This window comes from Aphis gossypii, chromosome 3, assembly GCF_020184175.1.
Source record: "Aphis gossypii isolate Hap1 chromosome 3, ASM2018417v2, whole genome shotgun sequence".
NCBI classification, from domain to species: domain Eukaryota; kingdom Metazoa; phylum Arthropoda; class Insecta; order Hemiptera; family Aphididae; genus Aphis; species Aphis gossypii.
Genome location: NC_065532.1, coordinates 23,207,410 through 23,221,514, shown reverse-complemented (window position 1 = coordinate 23,221,514; position 14,105 = coordinate 23,207,410). Strand labels below are relative to the sequence as shown.

The 14,105-nt window shown below is 24.6% G+C and overlaps 1 protein-coding gene across 2 annotated transcripts in view; it reads right to left on the bottom strand.

The window, feature by feature from the left end:
- LOC114132315 (thyrostimulin alpha-2 subunit) overlaps positions 1-14,105 on the bottom strand; it is a 45,319-nt gene that overhangs the window by 25,487 nt on the left and 5,727 nt on the right. The window lies entirely within an intron of this gene.

Sequence of the window (14,105 nt, the reverse complement as noted above, 5' to 3'; positions counted from 1 at the left end):
ATAATCATGTCTAGACTACTTTCACATAATCACGTCTGTATAATTTCCATTACGTTATACGTATACTCGTTTAAAGCTATTTTATGAGATGATAAAATTATGTTCAAAAATTCCGAACATGATTTTTTTATTTTCATTTCGATTGAAAAAAAGTGTCGACAAGAACATTAAATTGGAAAATAGTTACCGATACTGAGTTTTTAAATGAAATTATCTGACTTTCGAATTAAATTAGCTCTACTCTTTAAGTACGAAGATTGTACAATACAAAACGTCGAAAGCGCTCGTTTTGTAACAATAATTTTTTTGACATGTTGACGGAGCAAAATAAAACAGTATAATTTAATAGCGTAACGGATTAGTTAATAATACTTAATTATACATATGTAATGGTTAACACTTTTGAAATTTACATCGATTTTTATATTTATGATATTAACAACACGCCGATTTCTTTGTCTATCGAGAAATAAAGCAATTTTTTGTATAAACCCTAAAAGTTCAAAAAAGACGAAAAAAAAATATAATATTTAATTAATTTTAATTTTAAAAATGTACCGTTACACGTTTTGTTTCTCGTCCTAACTGTCTTAATAATAACTAGGGCTAAGATTTTAAAGCATAATAAGTGACTAAAAAAGCACACAATTGTTTTAAAAAAGCAAAAAAACAGCAAATTTATTTTTTAAAAAATTAAAAAAGCATGACCAAAAATTAACATGAACTAGTTATATGAATGATAAACAATTTGAAAAATTAATTTAAATTTAAAAAAAATTGAGTACCTTGATTTCCCTGGATTTTGCAACAATAAAACTGACTCTATTGTCCGACAGAATATTTAACATTTAACATAGAAAACTAACTCACTAAATCCACTGAAGTGATCGGTGCATACTTCATACTAGAGATTTCAAATATTACAACACTAAATCTTAAATTTTGAAATGATCGATATCGATGTTGTAGGCATACTGACCGTATAGGTACTGCTAGCTTCATATTATAAATCGATAATATAAACTTTTAATAGATTTAATAAACAAGCCGCGATAACGGAAACCATAATAATCCAATATCCAAATTCTGGGTTTTTACATTAATTATTTATTATTTTTGTTAAAATTTATCTATTTCTTAAAAATGTAAATTTCTTAATTTTAATTTCATATTTTAATATATTAAGTATAAATGTTTTAGTTTGCACCTCTTAAAATATCAACAAAATAAAAAATTGTTTTTAAATGTTAAATTATAACGGCACATTTCGCAATTCGAATCTATTTTGGAAACCAACGTGGATGATGTTTGTCGCATAAAATATTGAGAACATATTTTATAATCAATTCTTAAATAAATGAACCAATTAGAATGCAGCCTCAACATAATCTGTTACAGTGGTGTCTTACTATTTAAATAACTCAATTATTAAAAAATTATTAAAACGTAATAACAGGTAGGACTGATATTATATATTTTAACATTATACGAATGCTTTAATGTTAAACTACGTAATCATTATTATTTTGTCTAAATACTTAATTTCTATTGAATACATTCAATTATTATTCTCAAAAGAAATTAAAACAAAAGTTTAAGATCTTTTATTATTTTAAACTCTTGTATTATTTTATAAAAACTAAAATATAAATGTAATAAAATAATAAAAGTAATCCAAAAGACAAACAAAGTTAAAATTAATGATTGCGGTCCATTAATAATTTCATTATTTATGTTATCTTAAGTATTTATTTGTTATTTACTGAATTTTTATATATTTACATATATATATACATGTATACATACAGTTGTATAAATACCGTGGGTGTCCTATTAAAAGTTGCTAAGTGACTTTTTCACGATGTTCCTAGGAAGCAGAAACAAAACAATATTATATTCTTTATAAAACTTATAGACATTGACGTTAGAATAAATATTATATGGTATATGACGGTTTGTTATCTAAGACTGACTTTTGTTTAATCAGTTAAAAATGTATTTCGGTTATCGCATCGTTTTATTTGTAATTGGTTGATCGTAGCAAATAATCGTATGTCATAAGCTATTATTGTGCAAGCAAATTTAATTTTTCAACAACATCATAACAATAATAACACTTCTTATGTGTATTATACAACCATTACAACCAAAGTCAGCTTAAGGTTTATTTTATTTTGTTCACAAAGGTTACAGATATAACTCGATGTTCACTACAATCAGAGTCTCCGGAAATCTCACCCCGCGAGAGTAATATAATACAATACTGGCGACAGCGAACAAATTGGCTAATCGTAATATTATCTCGATGTCTGAGCGTGGATCGGTTTTAGGATTTTCATCGTCAAACTGTATGATTACCGTTTACTGATCATGTATTGTAAAATAAACGATTCTAATGCGCTCTGTCGTATTGATGTTTCGTTTTTACAGAGTAACAAAAAAATATACATAAATAAATAAATAAAATTTACAGACACATCCGTAGAGTATGTTTTCATCTGATAACGGAAGCGACGCGGGACCCGATTGCCGTCATTTCTGTAATTGCATACGAACATAATTCTATTATATTATAAGGTTATGGCAATCCCCGGGATTGGTCGATCGACATTCGAGTTCATCGACACGAGTATAATATGTGCTGGACGACTATTCGAATTGCATATAATATAATATTGTAATACAGGACATTGCGTAAAACGGGAACGAAATAAAATGTCGCCGTTAAAATGCGAACTGTTTTAACAAAAAACGTGGACTTTAAATATTATTTTCCTTGCAGACACGCTGAATCATACAAGTATTATACTATTATATTGAGTTGATGATAAATTTATTATCAATTATAATCAAATTTATTTATTAAAAACCCGAATTTTACCATTTTTAAATGTACTTAAATAACACATTTTCAAATTTTTGAAATTCTTTTCTTTACTTAAAGAGGAGGCTCCTGTGGAAAAATAAACATATGATTTTCAAATGAGAATCTTCTCTTATTATTGTAAATTACCCGAATATATATAAATATATAATATGTATTCGAAGTATTAAAAAAAAATTATAAATGTTAATTGATTAATATCAGTTACTAAAATGTTCAAATTGCCAAAGCCCCCATTATTCCAAACCCATTTCCATAGACCTATTAGCATCTTTAGTACACACATTTAAATTGTTAAATATCTTACCAAAACTAATTGCTCAAATTCTGATTTTGATAAGTCAAAATTATCCACAAAATATATAACAGTTAAGAATCTGAATCATCAATAATAGAAATGTGTATTACCATAAAACGCTCTTAAATTAACACAAAAAATCTCAAGAATTTTAAAATAAGAACATTAAATGAATATTTTAAAAATTTTGAATACCTGCATTATTAGAGAGTAAAGACTAAATAGGGTGAGCATACTCCATGAATAGTTATAAACAAATGTATAGTATAATGATATAAAAACCTCATGATTTCAGCCCTAAACACTTTTTTTGATCGATAAAAACTTCTATTTCGTCTATATCTAAGTCTGTGTACGGTAAGTATTTGATGAAAAGTTCTGTTATGAAAATAATAATTCATCGATTTTATCTTCAACAAAATATGTCAAATGGGTTACAAATTAAAAGGTCGTGAACACCTACGAAAAGTATGTGTAAACACTTGAGCCGTTGGGATAGTTTTATTTACTTTGCATTCAATGCATACGCATACAATATATATTATGTATACATAACGATTATAAATAAAGATCATGACTTTTGATAGGAGTATGTTCGATACTATATTAAAAAAATATACAATATAGTTATATTTTACATTGTGATTGATGACTTAAGAACATTTCAGAATGGTTGAAATGATTTTAACCGAAAATAAATATTTATCTGTTTTCATGCTAACTTAATTTTAACGCAACGTTATAATATTTTTAAAATTTCGAGAAATTAATTTTGTAACAGTTAACCGAACTTATTTTACATTTATTCGAAAAATTTTTAAAGAATAATGCATTCTACCATACTTATAAGTTTTGTCATATTTTCATTTTACACACAAACTTGCTAATATATTATATTATTCGAATTTACATTTTCTTCTATTTGTTGCAATGATTAAACACTGTCTTTGACGATTCGTTTCATTGTTAATTAAAGTCTATAACAAAAATATTCTCAACTAAATAATACTATTATATACTTAGATACATTAAAGTATCCAATTAAAGTCGGAAAGTTTAAAGAGAGAAATTCAAAAATGTTTATGTTAACACTTACTGTGAGTTCAATGGAAGTACAAAAATAATGAGTTAGCATATTGAATATTTTATAAAACGAAAGCCCTACCCAACGAGCAAATTTTGCAACGAAAATGAAAACCTAACACATCCTGAATTATCTGTACGTTAAATTAGTTTTATTACATAAAACAAATTCAAAATAAAATAATTTGATGTAACACGAGTGCAAAGAATAAGAAAGGTAATAGAAATGTTTTTATACAATCGTCGTACTTAAATTACATTTTATCTACATTCTGCGGATTAACTGAATACAGAAACGCATAAGTATTAAATAGTCATGGAAAGTTGATACTGCTGAATTTGAAGTTAGGTAAACATTTTGCTTCACTCTCCTCTCAACATTTGGTATAATAAACAGCATATATATATATATATATATATATATTATCTTAACCAAATTTCATTCGAGGTACAAATTGTAATTATTGGATACTGACTTTAAATATGGGAACGGATGAAAATTTTTCCAATGATTTGATTTTACCACATAAAAAATAAACATATATTGAATCTTAATATATTAGGGTTTGAATTTTATATCAAAAAATATTAGGTAGTTAAAATATCTCAAAAATCATTTAAATGCCATATTCTATTTAACAATATAATAATTGTAATAAATGGTATATGGTAATGGTCGCGAATGAAATATTATAAACAATTTGTAGGTTGGAACAAACAATTATTTCCTTATAAATAAAATATATTTACAAGACGTATTCGACTTATAATACTTTATTTTATTATTTTATATTATTAATATGATTTAACGTTTTAACGAGAGTTTTAAAAGTATAAAATTATTTTTATAGTAGCTTGTAATATAATAATACACATATCTAATATTAGATCTTTATTTTAAATTTATAAAAATTAACAAAATAAATAAATAAATCATACTTAGGTAGATATATAGGTACCTGTATTTTTAACGTAAAACTTATAATTATAAATTCATACATTTTACGATTTATTACGAGTTTCAGCATTCGAACAATCCAAAAACGATTATAATTCTATTATGAGTTCGATAATATTATAACACAAATCGTATTTTTATGCTTATAAAATATAAAATATATTAATACACATAACTTTACTCCCCGCATTTTTTGTTTACGCATACTTTAGCATTATTAATATTGATATTTTCAACATTTTTGGCATTCGTCTATTTCCAATATAAACATGACATATTTTATCTTCAGTTATTTTATTTTGTTTTATTTCTCATAACATCACTGCGTTTCATCGAAAACTTTTTTTAAGCTGTCAAATTGTACAATTTGACTTATTTTTGTAAGACAATCGCTTCTATTATAACATTATGTGAGAGTTTTGTGCATAGGGTGGCTCGTTTCACGTATAATAAATTTTATCACATTTTATATATTCACCAATATACCGCAGAAGCATGTACCTATCATAAATTGTATTTATTTGTCATTAGAATTTGTTCAGCATTACATCAAACATTTTTTTTCACAAAAACAATTTTGAAATTTCACTACACTAATAGTTTAAATTATTAGAAGGGATCAAAGAGTTTTTAAATCGTTATATTTTATCATTGCGATGATGATAAACTTACCATCGGTTATAAAAAAAAAAGAAAAATTGAACGTGAATTCAAATGTGTATACAATGAAACACAGAAAACCTTTAAATTTAAAATAAACAAGTCGTCTGCATAATAAATTGTTCACTATTTTAATAGATATAGTGAAATTTTAACTGAAAAAATGTGTATTCTGTCATGTTTGGCTGAAGACCCACAAAGCCATTTTACTAGCATCAATAGAGTACTATACACAAAAATTAAAACACACCATCAAAAGATTATCAAAACTTTCCTTAACGAATCACTTACTTATGGTATTACTCTAGTAAAGTACAATTTACTTTAACGCTATAATTATTAAATAATATTAAGCCTAACAAGTGACTATCCAATATTTTTTCAATTCTTGAAAAGCAAATATCACTCAGAAAAAAATATACTACTTTTAATGAAAAACATCTATTAAATTAAAGAAAAACAGGCATGATTTCGAGCCTATGAAGTTATGTAATAAATTTGAAGAAAGATTTTCCATTAAATCATTGCTATTTATTTTCATCAAAATCAGTATAAATTTAATAAATTTAAAGAAAATCTTACTTAAAATAATAATATATGTAGAATATTCAAAATAAGAAAAACTAATAATCTAATCAATTCCATAATAGGTATTATAAGTACTTACTGTATTAATTATATTCATTTAAATTAATCGATGCACGTTAGAGTTTATTCGATTTCAATACTTCACCAATTGTATTAAATGTATAATAAACATTAACTGTGAATTAGATATGCGTTTATGTGAACCTAACACTTAACTTCGTTAACTTAATCTAATATGTGTACTAACGGTTGCATAAAAGCATATTACTTTTGATCCACTACTACACTCATTTTTTTTTTAAATTCAAGTCTTAATTTGAAAATTTGATATACCTATTTTGCTTAAGTAAACATCTATGGTGTTAAAGTTCAAAAAATAAACCCCGACAAATAAAGATCCATTAAGAAGAACAATATTATACCATAGTTTAAAATGTACAAGACATAGGTTATATTCAAAATTTGAATAAGTACAATTTAATTTAAACCATAATATAATTATTTAAATTTATAATCAGTACTATATATTATTTCCTCATAACACAAAATCAAATATTCCTTAAAAATAATAACAATTACATGCCCAGTGATAAGCATAGTAATAAAGTGTTGAAAATAATGGGTTACTGTAATGATTCGAGTATCATCTATCAGAAATTTAAGTAATCGGGAAAAATTAATAATATTAAAAATATCTAAAATGGGTACCTATATATAATTTTAAATGTTAATTCGTTACAATTAAGCTGTCAAACTTTTGAATAAAATAATTACTTCACTGTACCTACTTTATTTAATTAACTATTCTCAAAATGCATTTTTCTCTTTTTTACATCTTAATTTTTTTAGTAACAAGTAATAAAACTTAATTAAAATTGTATTTGAGTAACGATTAACGTAACTTTATTACTTTTATCTCTAAGTAGCGAGTATCTAACGTAACTTAATTACATTTTAAAAATAACATATAATTACCCAACATTACCGATTACCTAAGTATCAAAATGTTGAAATATGCATTTATTGAATTGGTTCTTAATATAAATCACTAACACATATATGTTCATAAAACATAAAATACATTTTCTACTTTAAACGATTTAGAGTTGATAATTTTCTCTATCATATTATAAATCATTAACGTAATGATAGTATTTTGTTTTTCAAGAATCACAATAATATTATCGGCATGAAAAATTTGGAGTATTGCGTTAAAAGCATAATATCACCTATTGTACACCAACATATGAGAGAACAGTATAATTTTAGAAGGCACAATTATTATTACATTTTAAATTTTTATTTAATTTTTTTTTTTAACTTCTGTATGAACACTATGAATAGAAATTCTAAAATATCTAACCACGCACACCGTCAATTTAATGGCCAACGATATGAGATCCGTCATAGCTTTGGTACCGCGCTATCTAAGGTTCACACCCTCCTTTTTAATTTTATTCTACTCGATTTTATTGTTTATAAACAAATAAGTTATAAAACGTCGAACCGACTGCGTGTCACAGCACAATTTAATATTTCAAATAACAATGTACTCGTATCTATATTATACGATCAAAAGCCATCTCTCTTTTTATTCTTCATTATATAAAACTAAGTACCATACTTATTGCAATAATAACTAATCAACAAAATAACACACCACAATATTTTTCTCCGAGATTATATTCTAAAAAGTTAATAACGTCATTAAAGTTGATTTTAAACAATAAACTTTTCTCGTCATATACTTGATGTTTTTCTTTTAATCACAACTCAACAAAAATTATTAAGGAAACCATCGGTGAATTCGATTTTTCACTTTTTAATTTCGTCTACTTGAATATATTTTTTTCTTTCTTCGCCATTAATATTCATGTTATGCAAACGATAAGAATTATACATTGATTGGTTTTTGAAAATTCTTGGCAATATTGTTAAATTTAAAAAGTAAAATACAAATGCGTTTTACTTAGTCTTACCTTAAATATTTTATCCACTTTAGTGTAAATATTATGCAATAATAAATAATTAGCGTAGACGTTTCTTGTTTTTGTTTTAATTTTTTTATTTTGAACTGGGCTGAAAAATTTTCCCCTTTAGTTTCCTGAAAATTATATGGATGGTAAAACGTGCTATAATCACCCTATTAATATCAAAAGTCTTGTATATTTATAAGAATAAGAGCGACTGTATATTGTAATATATATTGAAATTAAAAAAAATATTGTACTGACATTTTTGAAAATCTAAATTTTCCATGGTTTATAATTATTATATATATATATATTATATATACATATTATACCAATTAATAAATGATAAACATTTTTAGAACTGTAATAGATTCAAGCTTTTGGACTGAAAAATTGATTTTTGGGGTTTTATTGTGATAAATATGGCTAGAATAATATAGGATTTTGCATTTTTTGTACTTAATTGGATTTGGGGTCATTTTTTCAATTTTACGAGCATTTATTATACTTTATTAAAATCTGGGTAATATTTTTATAAATTGTAAAAAATTTTTTTAATTTTTTAAATGGTCGTTATAAATTATTGTACAATCATAAATTATAAAGATACAACATTAAAATAAAATCGTAAACATATTTTCTATTTCAAAATACCAATCGTTTGTATAATATAAAATATACTTGGAGGACTAAACCAACCGATAATAACCAATAATAATGTTCATGTACATGTTATCTTCATTTACTTATTAATTTATTAATATAACTTTTTTTTCGAGTATTTTATGACGTTATTTTTTCCTATTGAGCCATTTTATTAGGTTTTCTTAGATACATTTTTAGGTTTTGTAGGTCATTAAAATCAGAGCTCTAGTGATAAACTTCGAAAATAATTAAAAACCCTTATTCATCAAATGGAAATCAAATCTAGTTGGTACTTTTAGATGATAGTATACTATTTATATATTGTATTTGTCTTCGTTGAAAGATATAAAACATTTTGACGATTCTTTATTGTTTTTATAATATCATGATTTATTATTTTTATAAATTTCTATTTATATAAATAATAAATCATTATTCTGCGTCTAAGTGAGCAAGGAAATTGAAGTGCCTAAACCTCCCGTCTTTTTATCCTATCCCACTTTTTAATATTATTTTTAAATTGGTTTTCCTGTTATTATAACAAAATAACTAGCTTATAAAAAAATGTATCTTGGCTAGTTAAAGGTTTTCGTCAACAATAAAACTATATAATACTAATTAACGGGTTATTACCAAGTTTTCTTAAAAATTTATTTCTACAAAATATTATTTTAAACTAAGAAATAAATACAAATATTAGCCAATTGTAGATAATTTATATGGTCTTCGCAATTATTATTTTGCATGACAAATTAAAACATAAAGAAACATATTTTATTCTTTAATTAGATATAAAAGTTAAATTTCATTATACTAATGACGACTGAGTCTAATTACTAGTTTCTTATTACAAACAGGTCGTATTTCTAACATTGGACGGAAATAAATCTTGGTTTAAACTAAAAAATGTATTGCTCTAGAAAATAATATATTCACTGTGAACAAAATTATTTCGAAATTTGAAACTTAAATTGTAATTTCTTAGTGACAATTATTAATTAAAACCATTAATATTGATGCTCTGATGCTCGTCACGTTTAATATGTGTATGAGTATCAATATTAATAAGTACGGAATTGTATGAAGTTTACGTAACAAATAAATTTTAAAACCACACATTTAAATTCTCAAAATATGTTCCACTGGTACCTATAAGCGCCTTACCGACACCTAATTTTATCTATTAGCTTGAACTTTAGGGCTAGATAAACATAAGTGCTAAAAGTAACCTATGATCCAAGATAGCATCTTTTACATTTCCATGTAGTGTAATATACAAAATACATGTTTCGTTAATAGCTCCTTGATAAAGGATAAGGGATAAGGAAATTGATAAGGGTAGCTCTGATTCTTAACCCGATTCTGTTGAGCAGTATCATATACGACCACCGCGCAACGATTTTATTAAGACTACAATGTTTTGTATGGCTTATATATTTAAAAGATATTCTTGATGAGAACTATCGGTATGTTGACAATTATTGGTATTGACAAATTTAATAACAATTGCTTACAAATATTTAATTTAATATCCTCAAGTCCTAGATCAGGGATGGTAATTTTTTCTAACTTGATGTGCCTAAAATTGTTTGATTTTTTTTATTATGTCCGACGTACCATTAAATTATAAAAACTATTAAAAACATAACATATATTATAAAAAATATATATATATTAATTTAAATGTATTTTTTTAGTCAATAAATAAGAGATTTAATATTAAAAAAAGTGAGTACCGCTCAGCAAATAGTATTACAGTAGGTCTCGTCTTGTCGAGTGAGCCACTATGATATGGATTTGAATTAAATAATAAATAATTATATCTGAAAAACAATTCTAATCAGAGATTAACTATCAGTCTATATCACTAAGTATATTTCTTGTTATATTTGTTGATATTTCTTTTAAATAAATTTATTTTACCTTTCGTAATACAGTATGTTGAATTAATTTTTATCGAAAACATTGCATCTTAAAATATAATATCACATCTATGTGAATTTTTCATACTCCCGTGAATAACGTTTTTGAATTACCTATAAAAATAAATAATAAATATTATTATTCGTAAATATATGTATTATATTATATATTATGCCGTTATTACCGGTATTCATACAATTTCGTCCGAATTCGAGATTAAAATTTTTATGAAAAAAAATTATGCTTTTATATTTTTAGTTTCAATATGAATTACTTATGATAAAATGTCAAGCCTTAATCGTGAGAATTGCACATCTTATACATTTTTTACTGCAAAACAATATCAATAAGAAGAATATAATATGTGGAATCTTGTATTAAATTATCAAGGTGTTTGACTGAGCGAAAACATTTTAATGACATTTAAAAACTAAAACTAAAAAAAAACATTTCAAATGTCTATAGTAAATATATTAATTTTTCAAATGATTTCAAAAATTTTTAAGTTCCTTTACATTTTCCACCCTAACTATTTATTAGCGTCGTTATCTATCATCATTAAAAATAACTACAATATTCGCTGTTGAGAACTTACAAAAATTAGCTCAACTATTATGCTAAATATATTATTATGCATAATGCATATATGGTACAAAAATGAAGAAAAAATACAAAATACAATGTCTAAATCCAATACTCTGCGTGGAACTTTATACGCACAAATAACGAACGTGATTCCTAACATTACCATTTTTATTTTTTAACACTTATTCACTTGGTTCATTCGATCGACCGTTGAGGTGATCAATAACTGCAATGCTTAAAGTATGTAGATTCAATGTTTATGACAGATTGAATGTCTGTTGCGAAACTTTTTGAACACACTCTTCACTCGTACTTTATCTAAAGTTTTCCAAGCAAAATCATCGTACTGATATCGTTAAAAAAACCAATAAGAAATCATTATAGTCATATAACATTTTTCGACGAACGCTTGTGGACGGGATAGTATTCAGACAACTGAGAAGTCTTTAACCCGGCAACATGCCACAGATAAACTGACTTCATGAGTTTTTCATACGAATTGCATCATGTATGTAGGATGCAGCGCAATTTGTACCATACGAATATGAATGGTGACAATAAATTATAAATTTTCTAATATTTCTCCGAACAAAATTTATCTCATTGTAAACGATAAATACATTGTATACAAAAAAAAATTCAATAGATATTCCTATACTATAAATTGGCTTTAATCCAAACAGCAATAAAAAATAAAATAATTTGATATGGTTATTCATAGATAAAGCGATAAAAGTCGGATTGATTAAGTATATTACTAAGAAGTTATTTAAGAGCATAAAAGTTGCAGACTCAATAATCCATTTAAATGACGCAATCGTATAGTACTGTAAATTTGTTATTTTTAGATCTTTGCATTAAACATATTTTTTTTAAAACTACTAAGACTATTTTCTTACATTAAGTTAACATATTGTACTAATATTAAATGTATTAATGATAATACAAGCCTGTAATATGTTTTCTTATACAATTTGTTTGACGAAGGTATTTATAGCAAATGAGATAAAATATCAGCATAATCAAAGTATACATTTTGTTAAGAAAAAAAAATATCGTTTCACAAATTATACATTAGAAAATTATAAATTAATTTTACCTGAAACCGACATGGATAAATACCTCTATTCGTATTATAATAAGTACTGTAAATATTGATTAATTAAGTTAAAAATGTTTCAGATGTTACAATAATGAATAAAGTTTAAAAACTAAGTAGATATACACATATAATGATTCAATAACAAAATGATACGGTTTAACCTTGTAAAAATTAATGGGTCAAAACAAACTTACATAATTAATAAATATTAAAAATGTTTTATAAATAATATAATTTTTTATTAGGTCAACTACTAGCTAAAAATCAATTTTCAATCGAAATTTAAAAAAAAAACTTTACATTTATTGAAAATTCTATAATTCACTATTATAACTTTTTATTCGAAATTTATTTGTCTATAATATCTTAATTTTTTGAATTATATGTGTTTAAAACGTCATTACAAATAGTCGTATAACCCAAAATTAAAGTATATTATTAATTTATACTAAATACTTATACTCTTATTGATTTATTCATGGATATTTTACGAAAAACCAATTATATTACTGTTCTTATATATATTGTCAAGTGACATCAAATAAAATTATTGTGCAGTCCTAAGGCTTACAATCTTATGTATCCGTTTCAATAAACTAAGTTAGCTACATGTATAATGTACATTATACATTTTAAAAATAAAAACCTAAATAGATATAAACATCATATTTTTCTTAATGAATGACAATCTACATTACGATGGTTGTATAACGAAAAATCTTAACGGTTTGAAGTTAAAGTATAACTGTATATGTTTCCATACCCGATATTGAATAAGCCAGTGAATCATCTCAAAATTTACTGTCAGTTATTCCTAATATCAACAATGACTTTTATTAATTATGACGTAATAGTTGAATTTATTTTAATTGTTGTATTACATTCTAAAATTCCGAATTATTTATTTTTAGGTACCAAAAGTGGTTTTTTTGGACAAACTACTTACTAGGTCAGCAATAGGTCTTAACGCGTGTCTTGTAAAGAAAATTTGGTTAATGTAAAAAATGCAATTGAACCAGTCAAAGAAAAAAACGATAAAACTTAGAAAAGCAGCAGGTTGTAATAGTCTAATGGACAAGCAACAGATTACCAAAAATGTCACTGTTAAATTAAGTACAAAACCGCAATAAGTATGCTGTACACCTGTCGGACAACTGGAGAAAAATATAAACTCTAACTGTCATGGAACCATGAAATAAATAGGTATGCGCCTATATATATTTTTAAATATTGTAAACTTAATGATTATTAAAAAAATAACACCAACTACTAATTAATTATGATAATAATAATAATCAAATAAAACGAATGATCAATTTATTATATATAAAATTGATTGATTTTTATTTTCTAAGCTATGAATTGATATATGTGATATAAACATCATTGATTAATAATAATTTGAA